At 41.2% G+C, this 18,333-nt stretch overlaps 1 pseudogene; it reads right to left on the bottom strand.

Annotated features, from left to right (window-relative positions):
- Positions 1 to 11,130: 11,130 nt before the first annotated feature.
- Positions 11,131 to 11,249, bottom strand: LOC117161672 (5S ribosomal RNA; annotated as a pseudogene).
- Positions 11,250 to 18,333: the final 7,084 nt, after the last annotated feature.

Here is an 18,333-nt window from a genome sequence, read left to right on the forward strand (position 1 = left end):
GGCGGCCGTACAGGATGGTGACGAAGAAACGGCGTCAAAGGGCCTCACCGCTGCCGGCAGATATGGATCCGACATTGCTGGAGGAGCTCATTCGCACACTGTTCCCGCCACAGGTGGGCAGCCCGGGACAGCCGCGCACTTCCTCAACTTAGACAGTGAAGTGGAGAGAGGAACTAGAGGTTGCGGAGGAGGAGATGCTGTATGCGACGAAAAAGATGGCCTCCCGCAACGTGGCGCCGGGCCCGGACTGAGTCCCGGGATGGATATGGGCGGAAACGATGGCGGTCATGGCCCTCAGTCTACGTCACCTATTTACAAGGTGTCTGAGGGAGGGAGTATACCCTCGGATATGGCGCATGGCGAGGCTGGTCCTGCTTCAGAAGGAGGGACGACTGACAGACTCGCCGTCCGCATATCGTCCGGTATGCCTCCTGGATGAAGTAGGCAAGCTCTTCGAAAAAGTCAGTGCCGCCCGTCTGGAGGCCCACATATCAAGGCAAGTGCCAGGTTGGCACGAAAGTCAGTACGGTTTTCGGCGAGGCCGCTCGACGATCGATGCGGTGCAGCGGGTACGAGAGATATCACAGGACATGGTTTCCCGGGGTGGGGTAGCGTTGGCAGTCTCTTTAGACATATCATAGTCAATGCATTCAACACCATATTCTGGGGCGGGATATTAGAGACCCTTGAATTTTTTGAGGTGCCTCCCTCCATTATTTGTGTCATACGGGTCTACCTGAGCGAGATGGATCGGCTACACCGGCAAGGATGGAGAAGAGCGGTGGCCCGTTGAACTCGGAGTTCCGCAGGGTTCGGTTTTGGGTCCGATTCTGTGGATCATCGGATACGACGCGGTACTTCGTTGCACCATGCCCCCAGACTCAGGCATGGTGTGTTACGCGGACGACACCTTGGTCTTGACCGGAGGACGCTGGTGGCACGAGACGCTGCGCCGAGGAGAGCTTGCCGCTGCTTGCGCGATACGGGCTATACGAAGACTGGGCCTGAAGCTGTTCCCAGCCAAGTCGGAGGCCATATGGTTTTATGACTACCGACGTATGGGGACTCCTCCACCCGACCTGTGTTTGGACATAAGCGGATAGGAGGTTGAGGTAGGGCCTTAGATGAAATACTTGGGCCTCACCATCGACAGTCAATGGACGTTCGGGTCGCACTTCAAGCTCCTGGTACCCAAAGTGAGGATGACAGCCAACGCTCTATGGTGTTGCTGCCGAATATCGGTGTGGCAGAAGTCGGAGTGCGCCGACTGTATGAGGGAGTCATCCGTTCTCGGGTCCTGTAAGGAGCTCCGGTGTGGGCGGAGGATCTGATGAAAAGTCGACGCAGTCTACTCTTGCTGAGGAGACTTCATAGGACGACCGCTATCAGGATCGTAAGGAGATACCGGATGATATCATATGCGTCGGCGACTGCCCTGTCGGCGCCTCCTCCGCTCGAGCTCCAGGCCTTAGCGCTCCATCGGGTGTACCATCAACTGCAGGGCTTGTGCTCGGGCGGGGATACGTCCTCTGCCGGCCAGTCGGTCTGCGACGTCCGGGCGGGGACTTGGGAACGGTGGCGTAGTCAGCTCGCTGCCGAGGATACGGTGCGTCCTCATCGGGCCGTTGAAGCGGTCCTACCGAACTGAAAGGCCTGGATTGGTCGTGGCGGGCTCCTGCTGACGTACAGGATGACGCAGGTGCTCACCGGGCACGGGGTGTTCCTGCTATGGATTCGGCGGGAGGTGACTAGTACGTGCCACCACTGCGAGGAAGAGGAAGACACAGCACAGCATACGCTGGAGTTCTGCCCGGCGAGAGTTTGGCCCCCGAGGCGATCATAGAAGCCATACTGAGGAAGCAACGGGAGTACATCGCCGACCGCTCCTACTGCGAGCAAGGCATGCTCTCAAAGGAGCGCGTCGAGAGAGAAAGGCTGAGAGGACAACATCCGTCGAGAGAGCCGTCACGCCGAAGAGGGTCTGGTCTCTTCTTCGGACTTACACGACGGTCCAGGCAGTTTGGCGTTAGGATGAGTGGTCCCTTCTAACGGCGCAATCAACCAAGGATGACTCCCGATTACATCATCAGGGAGAAGACGAAGGGCGTGGGGCGCCTATGAAGGAAAAGAAAGTCTTAATTACACAATTATACGATCATACAATTGAACAGATGGTGACACAGTTCACTTGTTGTTTTGTCTTGCGTATCACATGTTGAATGTATGTTACTTAATTCAATATAGGTTAGAATATAGTGCGATGTTTTATAATGTTCAATATATAGGTTGTCCGAAATGTGTCTTTCTTTCGCAAACGTGGTTTTTACAACAGTGCACCTTTATACAAACGTGAAACCAAGTCCGTGAAATGTCGCGAAGTTTATTTCAACAGAACAAAATGGATCGTACGTAATTCGACAAAATAATATAAAACAAAAAACATTCTGCGTCTATTATTTCCTCATAAAATGAAAGAAACTTTTCGGACAACCTAATACATTCCATACATTAATTTTGTAGCATCTTTCACTGGTACAATTATATACATATAGTTATCAATGTTACAGCAAACTGCTATTCTTCATTACATAAATGTTCAGGCATTTCACATAAAATTACACTAACAGCTTTCGTAACTTAATTAATCTTCTTAACATTACGTATGTGGAGTACCACCTTGTATTCACATCTTGGACTAGTTGCAAAGACGTCTCATTCGGCTTTACCTTTACCTAGCTGCACTTATAAAAACCTTTTTTTTGCAGACGTGTATCTTGAGAAAAAGGCAACAATGTTTTTGGATTCTTTGTTTAAAACTATGAACGAGGGAAATTTTCTCATTATTATTTTTATTACCATTTGTAATCAGTGAACGGAGCAAAATATTCGTTTCTAATCTGTACAGATTTTCATTGTCTTTTCAATATTTCGGCCGTTGTCTGTTATAAATATTAATTAACTTCATATAATTTCCATGTACTTACAAATGATAACAATGTATTTCCAATATTTTTCGCAGTATGTGATTCTCTTAAATGATATAAATTTAAAATATAGTGGCACATTTTATAGTCTTTTGTTACGTCATGTATTATCAGTGACAAATAGCTACTTACGCTTCGTGGACTCCATCTATCAGCTATAAGCGCTGGTATAGTGTTTGCCAATTCCATACACAATATAAATAACAAAAAATAATGATACTTAAAGTAATAACATCTTTCTTTTTTATATTTACGCGGAGGAAATCCGCACGGACGCCAGGCGCTTTTTGAGTTTAAGCTTCTGGGGAGCGGAGCTTTTTTTTATTGCTTTTTTCTGTCCTGAAAAACTTGGTCGTAAAACAGGACGCTTCGGTAGTTTGCTTTTTGGGTGCTGTGTAACTGTGGGGAGGGGTGGGATGAGAGGGATGGGGCGGGAGGGGGGGGTGTCAATTAGGATTATTTACAAATATTTACAAATATTTACAAATATTTACAATATTTACATTTTACACCTGTGTTCTGCGGTGTCAGAATTGAATTCTGTCGGTTTAATGTTCTCTCTTATCGAATCTGTATGTACTCAGGCAAGCCCTGATGCATTTTCTTTCGAATATGCGGATTTTTTCCATCTGGGAGGCTGATATGTTGTACCAGATGGGGCAGCCGTAGGTAATGATCGGTCTGATTAGTGCTTGGTAGCATAGTACTTTACTTTGCTGTCGAGATGTTTGGAGTAGAATAGTCTTTTTATTCTCCAGAATTTTTTATTGGCCTTAGCAAGTTGGGTTTTGGTGTGCTGCTTGTAGTTTAATTTGTCGTCTATGTTTATTCCTAGGTATTTTACGCAGTTTTTGTGTGGTATGAGTGCCCCTTTGTTTGCTTTTTCTCTTACTTGGAATTTTCTGCAGTGTTCTCATTCTGTTGGACCGATTTCACTTAATTTGGGTCTGAACAGTATGGTTTTGCATTTGCTTGTGTTGATTTTTAGTTTCCATGCGTAGTAATAGTCGTTTATTTTTTCGAAAAGTTCTTGCAGTTCAGTTTTTATTGTCTTAGTTTTGCGGCCTGTTACGTAGATGATTAGGTCATCTGCGAAGGCTATGGAGCGTTTGTGGGTGGATGTATTGAGATTAAAGAGGTTTAGTAAGTCACTGTTGTAAATACTGAAAAGTAGCGGGGAATTTACTGTACCTTCTTTTATTTATTAAAATTACAATCAATTCTCGCGTTGAGAATTTCCAGTAATTTTTCTGGCGTGGCGCAATGACATGGCTGATTATTTATAATAAGTTAGTACTTATTATAGATAAGTATAATTTATAAGTAAGTGTTATAAATAAGTGAATATTACTTAATTTAGATAGCTAATTGAATCTAGCGTTTAGGTCTAGCGGGTAGTGCCTCTTCAGTCTGCGAATCTGGTCCGTCGTATCAAGTAGCCCAGTGATTAGGGGGTTTCGGTGTTTGTTGATTCTTTTGCTATATCTGTCGCTATATTTTGCTATTTCCTCTTTGACGGTAGGTATCTTGAGGTCGCGGTGTATTGTTTCATTGGTTACATACCAAGGTGCGTCAATTAGAGATCTTAGCGTTTTCGATTGGAAGCGTTGGAGTATTTCAATGTTGAAGTTACTTGCTGTTCCCCATAGTTGGATTCCGTAGGTCCAGACAGGTTTTATTACAGTCTTGTAGAGGGTAATTTTATTCTGCATGATTAGTTTGGAGCGTCGGCCCGCGAGCCAATAGATTTTTTTTTAGTTTGTCCTTTAGTTGCTTCGTTTTATCTGAGATGAGTTTCTTCCACGTTAGTCTCCTGTCCAGGGTCATGCCCAGGTATTGGACTGAGTCCCTGCTAGGAACTGTTGCATTATTGATGGTGACCTGGGGGGCAGGTTTGTTTTCGGAGCGTGAAGGTTACGTGTGAGGATTTCTTTTCATTAATTTTGAAGTCCCATTTATGAAATCACTTTTCCATGGAGTCGAGACTTCGCTGGAAAGTGGATGAGGCTATTACCGGGTCTGCGTGGGTGGCTAATAGCGCTGTGTCGTCTGCAAATATCGCTATTGTTATCTCGTTTGATATAGGTAAGTCGGCAGTGTAGATGGAGTACAGTAGGGGTCCGAGGACACTACCTTGGGGTATGCCGGATTCTATTGGGATTGTTGCGGAAGTGGCATCTAGGCATTTAACCATGAATTGTCTATTGGTTAGGTAGGATTTTAGGATGGAGTAGTAGGGGTGAGGTAGGATCTTTTTAAGCTTGTATAGTAGCCCTTCATGCCATGCTTTGTCGAATGCATGTTGGATGTCTAGGAAAACCGCTGAGCAATATTTTTTCTTTTCGAGTGTTTGGCTGATCGTATGAGTTATGCGGTGGATTTGCTCTACTGTTGAATGTTGTTTTCGGAAGCCGAATTGGTGATCTGGGAGTGTTTTCAAGTCCTCTAGGAGTGGAAGGAGTCGATTCGTGAGCATCTTCTCGAATAGTTTAGACAGGGTAGCTAAAAGACTGATAGAGCGATAGGAGCTGGTTTCGTATATCGGTTTACCGGGTTTAGGGATGAGGGTAATCAATGAGATTTTCCAGGCCTTAGGACAGTGTTCAAGGCGAAGGATGGCATTAAAAATCGATGTGATGAATGCGATCCCTTTTATGGGAAGTTCCTTGATTGCTTTGTTGCCTATTAGGTCGTGCCCTGCTGCTTTCTTGGGGTTTAGGCGACTGATTGTTTCTATAGTCTCTGCAGAAGTGAAGAGTTCGATAGAAGGGGACATTTGGAAGGGGGTGTGCAAGTATTCAGTAACGTCCGCGGCAGCTTTGGGGGAATGGTGTTTGAATACTTTAGACAAGTAATTAGCAAACAGGTCGGCTTTTTCTATAGGGCTTCGCGCCCATCCACCTTGCGGACGGCGGATTGGTGGGATTATTTGTGGGGGGCGTGTGAGTTTCCTGAAGGCCTTCCATAGTGAGTAGTTGGAGTCGGCTGTGGGGGATAAGCTGGCGAGGTATTTTTGGAAACAGTCGTTTTTATAATTTTTTATGGTTTTGGATAGCTTTCTAATTGCGTTGTTTAGTTTGCGTTTGTCATCCGGTGTTCATGGGTCTGCCATACTCTTCTTAGTCTACGTTTTTCTGATTTTTTTTAGTATGTATTGGGGATATTCTTGTTTGCTGATAGACGTCTTTGTCGGTGTGGAGAGGCGGATGGCGTTTATTATGCTCGTGTTTAAGTATTCCGTGGCTGCTTCGATTTCTTCCTTGGTTTTCAGTGGAGTTAAGGCTGAAGTTGAGTGTCTAAAGACTTCTCTAAAGAGCTACCAGTTGGTGTGTTGGTTGTGAATGGAGCCATTAGGTGTATTCTCGATAATTGTTCAACTGACTGTTGCTATCATGGGGGAATGGTCAGAGGAGAGATCAGCCGAGGAGTTGATTTGGACGTGTCTTGATGAGATATTTTTAGTTACGAAGAAGTCGAGAAGGTCGGGTATTTTGTTGGTGTCAGTGGGCCAGTATATGGGTTCGTATGTGGTGAGGTAGTTGAGGTTGTTGTTTATTATGCTGTTTAAGTGGTTTTTGCCTCTTGCTGTAACCAGTCTGCTGCCCCATTGGATGTGCTTGGCGTTATAGTCTCCTCCAGCTATGAATCTATTGTCCAGGGTGTCCAGGAAGTTATCAAAGTCTTCTTTGGCGATGGAGTGTCTGGGAGGGCAGTATACTGCTGAAGTGGTGATTGTACCATGACAGTCTCCTATTGCTACGTTTGTTGCTTGGAGGTAGTCTTTCTGGAATGATGGAAGTTCGTAGTGCTTAATAATAGTGCGTAATACTTGTTTTGATTATTATTCCGGTGCCACCGTGGGCCTTTCCGCTGGGGTGTTGGGTATGGTAGAATTTGTAACCATTTATTTTCAGGTAGTTTTTGTCGGCGAAGTGGGTTTCCGATACGAGCATTACGTCGATTTGCTGCTGTTTTAGGAAGAGTTCTAGTTCAAGTTTGTGTTGCGCTAGACCGTTGGCGTTCCAGAGAGCTATGCGCCTTGGTTTTATTTTGCGTCGGGGCGTATTAATTTATCCATGATGAGTGTTAGTAGCGATAGCAAATTATTTATTTTCTCTGATTGTTTCTCTATTAGCTTTCAAAGCCTAGAGAAGTTGTCTGTGTTAGGTGGGTTGGGGACACTATTTTGGGAAAGATCCCTTTGGCTATTCGGGTTATTTTGGATGCCTTGTACTGCTTGGGCATAGGAGGTTGAGGTGGTGATGAATTTGGTAGGACTGGGTGTTTGGTTGGTTGAGGGGATTGGGGTAGTCGTGAATTTCGGCGGGCTGGGTGTTTGGTTGGTTACCTCTTTTGCTCTGAGTTCAGGGTACCTGTTTGTGTATAGAGTTTTATAGGCTGAGCAGCCTTTATAGTTGGCAGGATGGTCACCTTGACAGTGGATGCATTTCACTGGGGTTTCCGGTGATTTAGCGCACTGGTCAGTGGAGTGAGTCCCTGCACATTTAACGCAGCGGAAAGTATGGTTGTAGTATTTTTGCGTATGACCGTACCTTTGGCACCTTTTGCATTGCACTATTTCTTTTTTCACAAGCGGTGGTTCGAATTTTACTATTGATTTCATTAGGCGACTGATATTGTAGATTTCCTTATTGTTAGGCTTTTGTTTTATGCCTATGAAAAATAAGGATAACGGGTCTTTCGAGACTCTATGCCTTATATTACTTACGTTGATGACTTCGTGGCCGAGTTTTGAGAGTTCGTATTTGAGTTCGTCTATGTCTGCTGAGTGGTGGATGTTGCGTAGGACCACTCGGAAAGGTCTTTCTTGTTTGAGTTGGTACGTGTGAAAGTTGGCGTTCAATGTCTTAAGCAGTTTGGTGATTTTTCTGTATGCGTCGGGGGTTGCCGGCAGAATTTTTACTTTGTTGTTGTTGATCTTCAGGTTGTAGTCGTCCTTGGAGATATCTCTCTCTAAGGACTTGATCATTGTTTGTATGTCGATGACGTCATCCACAAATATTGGTGGGGGAGGGGGGATTCTCTGTGATTGTTGGTTTGGCGGCGGGTCTGCGATTTCCATGGCGTCGTTAGTGGATTGCAGTACGGCTAACCTGTTGTGGGTGTTTATTTGTATCGTTGATTGTTCGTTCCAGGTGTCGATCGTGTCTGGTTTTGATGTTTCTATTTTCCGTTTTTTTGTAATATTAGCGTCGTTGGTGCGGAGAGTTCTGCTACACTTCTGCCACGGGGGAGGTAGCGCGGGGTAGTTGCGAGTCTGCTCCAGAGAGCCTGGTCGCGATTGCTGGGCCATCATCGAGCTAGTTAATTCAAAGGGAATAACTAGTCGTGAGGCTATGAGGCTAGTATTCGGGTTGGAGTAGGTGCGTGGGATTTTCTTCTCCGTAAAGGGTAGGAAACACTTGGCTGTGTTCACTTTCGGCGGTTGGGCGACACATGCTGTTTTCGGACTTCACTGGGCACTAGAGACACGTCTGCACTCTTCGGCACTCAACAGCGAACCACTGTACCTTGTTGCAGACCGTTTCTTATGGAGAATTCTTTGCTTGATGTGTTTGAACCATCGGTCATTACGAATGTTCGGCTTGTGATCACGTCCCAGACTATTTTAATTAGGTGTTTAGGAAGGTTTATCTTGATCAATTTGTATATGAGACCTGGGATCCAGACTGTGTCAAAAGCTTTTTCGAGGTCTATTAAGCAGGCGGCTACTCGTTGTTTTGCGTTTAGGGCCCAGCAGATGTCCGACGTAAGTTTGTTTATTGCGTGGATTGTGGAGTGTTTGTGCCTGAAGCCAAATTGATTTTCTGGGATTATGTCATTTTTTGTGCAGAAGGAGGTTAGGGGGTTGTTTATGATTATTTCAAATACTTTGCTTATGTTGGGGAGGAGACTTATGGGTCGTAGGTTTGCGGGCGATGAGCCGTCTTGGTCTTTTTTTGTAATAGCTATCAGTTTGGCTTTTTTCCATTTTCTGGGGAAATATGTGTTGTTTAGTGCGTTGTTGAAGAGTACTGTGTAGTACCATTTTATTTTGTTCGGTAGGCGCTTGAGTAAAATGTTTGGGATGCCGTCGAAGCCGGAGAATTTTTTGTTGTTTAGTTTGGAGAAGATTATGTTTAGTTGATTGTAATTTGTGAAGTAGTTTATTTCTGGATCTGGTTGTTTGGGGTTGTCTGCGGTGTTCTCGTTTGAGAATGTGCAGACTGTTTTGTTTAGCGTTTTGTCTTGTTCCATTTCGTTTTTGAGTTTGTTTGTTTCGGCGATGATAATTCTGTTTAGTTGATCTCGGCCCATGTGTTCGTTTTGTGTGTGTATTTTGGAAAAGTAGATGCCGATGATGTCTAGTTTTTCTGTTGTTTTAGTTATTATGAAGTTACCCTCGGTGTCTTTGGTGGTGTTGTGTATTGTTATACCTGCTTCTTGGATGAGGGAGGTTTCTTCTGGGGGCAATTTGAGAGGTGGGATGGGGCTTTGTCCTTTTGGTCTGAAGATTTGATTTATTTGTGGGAACATGTTGGCTGAGTCGTTTTTGGAGATGTTTTTTTATTTTATTTGTCCAGTAATGATTTATAGAGTTTGCGAATTCTTGTTTCATTTACGCTTTTATTTTGTATAATAGGTACTTTAGGAATTCTAATCCTTCTCTTTTGTCGTAAGAATAGTTAAATTTTATATTGTTTATTTTGGAGAGTATGTAGCTTTTGTCTCGATGTAGCTCTTTTACTTTGTTGTTGATATAGGGCTCGCATGAATTTTTTTGTTTTATGTTTGGCACAGATTTTTGGAGAGCGATTTGTGTATGTTTTTCTATTTCGTCTATGAATGAGTCGATTTGTCTGTTTGTTAGGTTGACGTTGTTGTAGATCTTTAGGTTTTGTTCGAGTATGTTTTGGAACTTTTTCCAGTCTGTCTTTTTGTAGTTGTACCTGGGTATCTCGGTCTGTGTTTCGAGTGTTAGGAGGTCAGATGTGTTCTTGCTTACGTGAAATATTAGGGCGTTATGGTCACTGTCATAGGCTGAGGTTTTGAGGGTGTTATTTGGACGTAGGTTTTGAAATTTTACTCGTGCATCTGCTAGGCATATGTCCAGGTATGAGCGTCCTTTTAGGTAAGAGGGTAGCTCGGAGCTGTATAAGGTTGTTTTGTAGTGAATGCTTTTATTGTCTAGCCAGTTTCTAATGAAGTTGCCTCTCGTGTTGTTTGTTTCGTTTTTCCAGCTCGTATGTTTTGCGTTCAGGCCGCCTGCTATTATATAGTAGTTTTCCATTATATTGAGCTGCAAGAGTTCGAAAAGTTTATTGAATTCGTCGCTAAATTCTTTCTGGTTTCCGAGGGTTGCGTAGGCTGCAGTGATAAACAAGTTTTCCTTATTGCTTATTTTTATTTTTATGATCGTTGTTTCTAGGATTTTGAAACTTGTTATTTTGTCATTTATAATTGTTTTGTGTTTTATGGGGTTTTTTACGAGGATTGCTGTTCCTCCTCCTTGGCTGGCATTCGGTCTGTCGTGTCTTGTCATGGAGTAGTTTTTGAAGTGTACTTTGTGTTTTTTATTTAGTTTTGTTTCTGAGACGAGTACGATGTCGGGGGTTTCTTTATTTATTAGGGTTAGCATACTGTATCTTTTTTGGTTTGAAATTAGAGAGTTGACATTTATTGCTATTATTTTCAGGTTTTTTAAGTTTAGTTTATGTGCTTTTTTGCTGTAATTGTTGGTTTAGTGGATTTCGGCATTTATCTCCCGCACTGTTAAAAGTGCTAAAGATGGCGTTGATCCTTTCTTCGTGTGTTGATAGTGTTTTTTTTATTTCATTTAATATTGCGTTTGTTGTTCTTTTAACGCTTGTAGTATACTTTTTTTGAAGTCTTCGATAACGTTTATAATGCTTTGTTGGGGGGTGTTATCGGTTGGGACTACAACCGACTAAAACCTCCACGATTACCGTCCCGGCTGCGATCGAGAGGCCCGGGAACCGGTGTGAGCGTCGCACCCCCCCCCCCCCCCGCCTAATACCGCCGCAGATGGAGCGGTGTGTGGCCATTGTCACACCGCGCCTCGTCGCCGGAGCCGCCGTGCCCAAGCCCGAACCCCACCGGGGGGCGGGGCGGGCCCAGCGTGCTTCGCTAACGCCACACGGAATTCCCAGGCGATCACACATCCAAGTACTATCCATGCCCGGCGCTGCTTAACTTTCGTGATCTGACGGGAACGAGTGCACTCAACGTGGCCAGGGCGTTGGCAAAGTAATAACATCTATTACCTTGCCAACACAATCCTCATCATCCCCATCATCGAGAATCCCCAACACTCTCAGGAATCCTGACATATTCGAGAATCCCGAGATTTTCGGGGATATTTCTCATCCCGACTCCACCCGATATTTTCGAGTTCTCGCATATTTCTAGTTGTTAAACATTAAGAAGCTTGAGAGAGGTTTTAAGTAATTACAAATTGTTCTACGCGCGTTTGAGAAAAAGAATTTTATAATAAATTTAGAAAAATAGAATATTGAGGCAGAGAAATTTCCAGCGAGGGCATGCGACAAGATGTGAAAGATCCGTACACTTATAGAGACTCCCGATCCAACAAATGTTAAACAGATACGACGAGATTTTTAGGGGTTTCGAAATTCTTTCGAAAATTCATTGAAAATTTTACTCGGAATATAACATTATTGATAAATCTCTTGCAGGAGAATTCCTTGACAGTAGGATTTGGAATAATTTAATTGCTGATTGAACATACGAAAAACTAGTCCGGAAGAGCAGAACTCATTGGCGTGTATTTGCTTAATATAAGGTTTACAATGATTACGGACTGCAATGCAATTCGCTGGACTGCAAATAAAGAAGATATTCGATCCGGAGTTGTTCGCTAATGCGTTTACTTCCAGGATTACAATTTTGAAATCTTGTATCGCCCAGTGGACGAGACAGTTTATCTGGACTATTTAAGTAAGAATCCTATAAATTGTTTGTCTATGGACATAACCACTGAATGGATTAAGGTGACACAACTGCAGGATAATCATATCGATATAATACGGAAAATATTGGAAGGCGATAATGTTCATCCAAAGGTAAAGCAGGAGAAGCATGGCCTGAAGGATATAATCTTTCGGAAAATCAAGAATAGATGCAAATAGTGGCTCGTATGTTTCGCTGAAATGTTGTGAAAATGTATCGATGAGATGTCAGGAACATTTTGCCTTTGAGAAGATCCACGAGAAGGGAAATCACGCGGGAATCACTGATTTAACCGGTTGAGTCCCAGGTGTTTTTGAAAAAAAAGGGGTGATGAATCCTGAACAGCGCGATAGCGCTTGTCTTAATCGATTGCGAAGAAAAACAAGCGGCACAATAGCGCTCGTCATATTTGTTATTTTTATGAAATACATCTATATTATTATATATGCGTACTATTAGTTTATAAATATTTCAAGTTTTGTTCAATAAAAATCATAGATGAGAAGATAACAATTTTTTTTATTATTTATTTATTTAAATTTTACAATTTGTCCAGTAGGACATTTGGTAAAATATTATAGCGGTATCCTAGTATAGCATGTGAGTGGCTACCCCCAGCGGGGTACCATCATCGTGTTTGTTAGGTTATGTCCTTTGTGAGATCTGTTTGGTGTTTCCTTTTTAATCTTCTTTTTATGCTTGATGTGTCGACCGCTTCCGCTGCCAGCCGGTTTGGGTGCGTTGCTATTTTTTCTCTGTACCTTCTTGCACTTCTGTTAATCTCCTCCTTGACCGTTGGTATTCCCAGGTCTTTCTGAATGTTCTCGTTTCTAACGTACCATGGCGCGTTTACTATTGTTGTGAATATTTTAGATTGCGTTGCCTTTATTTTGGTTATATGGCTCACTACTGCTGTTCCCCATAGTGCTACTCCGTACGTCCAGATTTGTTTTATGACCATTTTATATATTTTTAATTTGTTTTCTATGCTTAGTTTGGATTTTCGACTTGTTAGCCAGTACATTTGTCTCCTTGCCATCTGTATTTTGTCTATTGTTGCTTTAATATGCTGTTTTCATGTGAGTCGTGTATCTAAGTGGAGTCCTAGGTATCTGACTTGCCTTGTTTGTATTATGTGTGTGCCGTCTAGTACAATGTTTGGTGGTTTCTGTTTTCGCAGTGTGAATGTAATGTGTTTGCATTTATCGGGGTTTGCTTTAATTTGTTTTGCTTGAAGCCACTTTTCTATTTTTGTGATATGTTCTGGTAGTAATGTAACTGCGGTTGCAGGGTTAGTGTGCCTGGCTAGTACAGCTGTGTCATCCGCGAATGTCAGTATTTTGCTATTGTTAGTTGTTGGTATGTTGGCCGTGTATAATGTGTATAAAATTGATCCTAGGACGCTTCCTTGCGGAACTCCTGCCTTGATTTCTTTAACTTCAGGGTATGTGTCTTTGATTTTTACTATGAAGGTTCTGCTGCTTAAGTATGATTTGATTAATTGGTATATCTGCCCCGGGAACTGTTTCCTGATTGATTGAAGTAGGCTAGTGTGGTTTGTTTTATCGAATGCTTTTTCGATGTCCATAAAGAGTGTCGTGCAATATTGTTTTGTTTCCAGCGCCTATAAGATTTCATTGACGATTCTGTGCGTTTGTTCTATTGTGGAGTGTTTGTTTCTGAATCCGAATTGGTGATCCGGTATTAGTTGATTCTTCTCTATTATGGGTTTTATTCGGTCGTAAATTATTTTCTCTAGTATCTTAGAGAACACCGGAAGTAGTGAGATTGGTCGGTAGGATTTGGTTTCGTGTGGGTCCTTGCCTGGTTTGGGTATCATTATGATTTGTGCTAGTTTCCAAGTTTTTGGAAAGTATTGTATTTTTAGTATTGCGTTAACTATTATTGTGATTTGTCTTATCGCTTTTGGCGGAAGGTTTTTCAAGATTTTGCCGTTAATTAGGTCGTTTCCTGGTGCTTTATTATTTTTTGTTTTCTCAATTATGTTTCTGATTTCTTGTGCTGTTGCTTTGAGTATGGTGTAGTGATTGTCAGTTGGTGTACTAGTGGTTAGCGCATCCTCGTCCGTATAACTATTGTGGTTGCTGTTGGTGATATTATGTGGGGTAAATGTGTTGCATAGGTGGTTGAAAAGTTCTTCAGCTTGCTCTTCGTTGCTTCTTGCCCATGTGTTATCTGCTCTTCTAATTGCTGGTACCATTTTTGTTGCCTTCTTTATTTTTTTTGTGGCTTTCCATAGGGAGTAGTTGTAGTTCTCGTGTGCAGATAGTGACTCGATGAACTTTGTGAACTCGTTGTTGCTGTGCTCTTTTATTTTGTTTTTTATTTCTTTTGCGAGTTTGTTTAAGTGTTTTTCGTTTTCTTTTGTTCTGTGTTTTTGCCATTTTGCTTTCGCTTTTCTTTTTTCTCTAATTTTTTCGAGGATGTCTAGTGGAACTGTTTTTGTTTGTCTGTTGGTTGTTTCAGGTATAGTGGTTGCCCTTACTGCTTCTTGGATAGTTTCTGTGAATGTTGTTACTGCTTGATCGATGTGTTCAGGTGTTTTCAGTGGGATGTTGCAGCTAATTTTGCTCTCAATTATTTCTTTCAATATTTGCCATTTGGTGGTTTTATTGCATAGCGTCTCTGTGCTACTGTAAAGAATTGGTTTGTTTCTGCATGTAATTATTATGGGCGTATGGTCAGAGGTAAGCTCGAGGCTGGGTGCTATGTTTAGTTTATTTGCGTTTAGTCCCTTTGTAACTGTAAAATCTAGTAGGTCAGGTATTTTTCTCAGGTCTGTCGGCCAGTATGTCGGTCTTCCTGTGGATAATATATTGAGGTTATAATTTCTGATGTATTTTTCCAAGGTTCTGCCTCGAGCTGTGGTGATTCTTGATCCCCATAGTGTGTGCTTTGAGTTATAGTCTCCGGCTGCAATATACTTGTCACTTAAGTGTCGAAAGTACTCTTCCCACATTTGCGATGTAATTTTGTGTCGCGGCGGTACGTATACTGCTGACAACTGCAATTGGTTGCTGTTAGTCTGTACGGTAACGGTGGTTTCTTATATATGTTTCTTACTGACCTGGCTGTGTAGGTGATGTTTAATGTCGTTTTTATTACTACTGCCGTCCCTCCGTGTCCTTTCCCTGAGGGATGCTTGGTGTCGTATATAGTGTAGTGCGGTATTTTTATGTAGCTTTTTATTGTGAGATGTGTTTCTGAGACGAGTAGTATGTCGATGTTATTGCTGTACAGGAATGTTTTAGTTTCTAGGGCCCTTTGTTGTAGGCCGTTAAAGTTCCAGGCTGCTATTTTAAGCGTGTCTATTTTTATTTTTTGCTAATCATGTTAGTAAGTAATTGTAACATGACTGTTATCTGCTGTGTTTGCTGTCTGAGGAGTTCGTTTTGGTCGCTTATCATTTTTGTGAGTATTTCGGTGTTTTTTATGGAATGTTTTATTAGCTCTTTGATTTCTATAGCGTCGTTGCTGTGGCTGTTCTGTTCTTGATTATCTGAGGGTGACGACCGGTTGACTACTTGCGCGTAGCTTCGGTTTCTAACGGTATTGGTATTGGTGTGGTTATTGTTCATTACGTACTGTGTATTTGGCGTCGGCATAGATTTCGTGTTGTCCTGTTGCGTGTGGACATTGTTGTGTGTCCTGTTTCGAATCGGCGGGAAAAGATTGCTTTGTCGTTGTTTTCTGACTACGCAGCCTTTGTAGCTGGCTGGGTGATTTCCACCGCAATTGTGACATTTTACGTCGTTTATTTTTCCCGTGTGTGGGCAGTTCACTGTTAGGTGCTGCCCTGCGCATTTGACGCACGCCGGGTTTCTGTTGCAGTAGCTTTTGTGTGTCCGTATTGTTGACACCGCATGCATTGTGGTATGTCTTTTTTGTGTCTGGGTGGCTCGACTGTGATTATTGTGTTTGAGATTTTTTAAATTTCAAATATTTCTTTGTTGTTGCTTTTCGGTTCTAGCTTTATTAGGAATAGGGGTAGTGGTTGCTTAGTGTCAAATCTGGTTATGTTGTTGATCGTTCTTACCTGGTGTCCGATCTTGGCCAATTCCTCGCATATTTTGTTTGTATTTGTTTTAGGGTGTAGACCTCTGATTACTGCTTTGTAGCTCGTGTCGGATTTGGGTTGGTAAGTGTGATACCTAGCGTTTTTTTCCTTTAGCGCTTTAGTTACTTTTCTGTAGGTTTCTGGGGTATTGGTTTGTACGTTTACCTGGTCCAGTTTGAGCTGTTTGATAGTGTAGTTTTCTTTTCCTGCCGTGCTGTTTAGCAGGTCAATGAGGGGGTCTATTATTTTTGCGTCTATGTAAATTGGCGGTGGCTTAGGCGTGTGTGTTCTTGGTTTTTCTGTAGGGTCTGTGTCCATCTCTTCTGTCAGTGAGCTGAAGGAGTTTTGTGTGGGAATTTACTGTAGCCATTGCTGTCTTCCTGTTTCTGTGGTCCTCCTATCGTTTGTGTTTGAGTTTATTTTTCTTTTTTTACTGGGAGTTACAGTCTTCCAGCTTTCGTTATGTTGTGGTAGATCCTTGTTGGTATTGCTCTTTACGTCGTCTTCTTGTATTATTTCCATTTCTATTTCCTTTGTATTTGAGCAGTCCTGTACTTCACTTGTTGTTTTAATTGGGTTCTGTTGGTCTACTGCCCTGTTTATAGTGTATGTTTCTCCTTTGTTTAGTATTCTTATTGATGGTATTTTTTCCATCCTTGGTTGGTTCACTTGCACTATGTCAGAAGCACTATATTTTACGTCCGCCTAGCTCGACTGCTCGGGCAGAACTGAACATGACTGTTATCTGCTGTGTTTGCTGTCTGAGGAAGGTACAGAGAAAGAATAGCAACGCACCCAAACCGGCTGGCAGCGTAAACGGTCGACACATCAAGCATAAAAAGAAGATTAAAAAGGGAACACCCAACAGATCTCACAAAGGACATAACCTAACAAATACGATAATGGTACCCCGCTGGGGGTAGCCACCCACATGTTATATTAGTATACCGCTATAATATTTTACCAAATGTCCTACTGGACATAAGTACAAAAAAAGAAAGAAAAAAAACTTCTACGTTGTGGGTCCTCAAGATAAAGTAAGGAGAATTTTGCAGAAAGGAACAAAAGGCAAACGGTTAGGTAGTGCAGATCACGCAGTTATTCACCTCATGACTATCATTCGAACGGATCCAGTAAAATAATAGTTCTATTTTCCATGAAAAAAGCATCGTATTTTTAGTTTACACATACTGAAAGTTTACAAAATCTATTCAATTTCATGTATTGTTACATGTGTATATGACATACCTTTCGATTTTAAGACACAAACGTGTATCTTATGTTGTTAATACCACAATGTCATTTATTTTCAAAATTATAAGTATTTATTGATATTTTTTGTAGTTCACAAAATGCTTTTAATATTCTACTTTCGTAACTATTTACTAATATTCGTTTACGAATTATATGTATAATTGTACATACTATGTTTATAATTTTTTCATAATATTCACACAAATATGTTCGTAGGTTTTATTTTGCTAAAAACCAAATATCTTAAAAATGATCTTAAGAGAAATTTATTGCTTGATAATTAGTTGCATATCCAATCTGTCCCATGTCTATCAATATTTATTACCATTGCCAGCCGGATACCCGTAAAATATTTATTTTTATTGGTAAATAAATAATACTGGATAACTATAGATTAAAAATAATGTAAAAAATATATTTTTTTGTGTTCTATAAAAGTGGATTATAATAAAATTAAAAAATAAATAAAAATTCTTTAATCTATGAACAAAAAATGTAAATAATGATCAGTATTTAATTTAATAGTAAAGATTGACAATATAGTTCAACGATTGTACTTATCTTTGTACATTTTATTATCGAATAAAGATATTTTAAATTGTGATTCATTTATTATATTATTCTACATTGATAATTAAGTAAGATAAACAATTATATTGATAAAATAAGCTAACTAAATGTTAATCTCCAGTCAGCATGAGCAATACATACATTTGATAAAACTTATTACAATTTATAGAGATTGATATTTTACTGTAAAAGAAATTATAGTTCCCAAAATTAGGGATAAATATTTTCAATTTGCTTCTTTTCAATTTGGCATCATATTTATTACTTTTACTTAATCTAAAACTTAGTACTTAGAATTCTTAATTTTGGTTTGAAATAAAATATATTTACTTGAAAATCTATAATAAATGTGTTCATTTCTTACCTTTAAATTATGTTTATATAAATACATCATATTGGGAATTCTACATTATATTAATAAACAAAACTAACAAACAGATAAATGTTGAAAAGAGA

Source organism: Bombus vancouverensis, chromosome 7, assembly GCF_051014615.1.
Source record: "Bombus vancouverensis nearcticus chromosome 7, iyBomVanc1_principal, whole genome shotgun sequence".
Classification (NCBI taxonomy): Eukaryota; Metazoa; Arthropoda; class Insecta; order Hymenoptera; family Apidae; genus Bombus; species Bombus vancouverensis.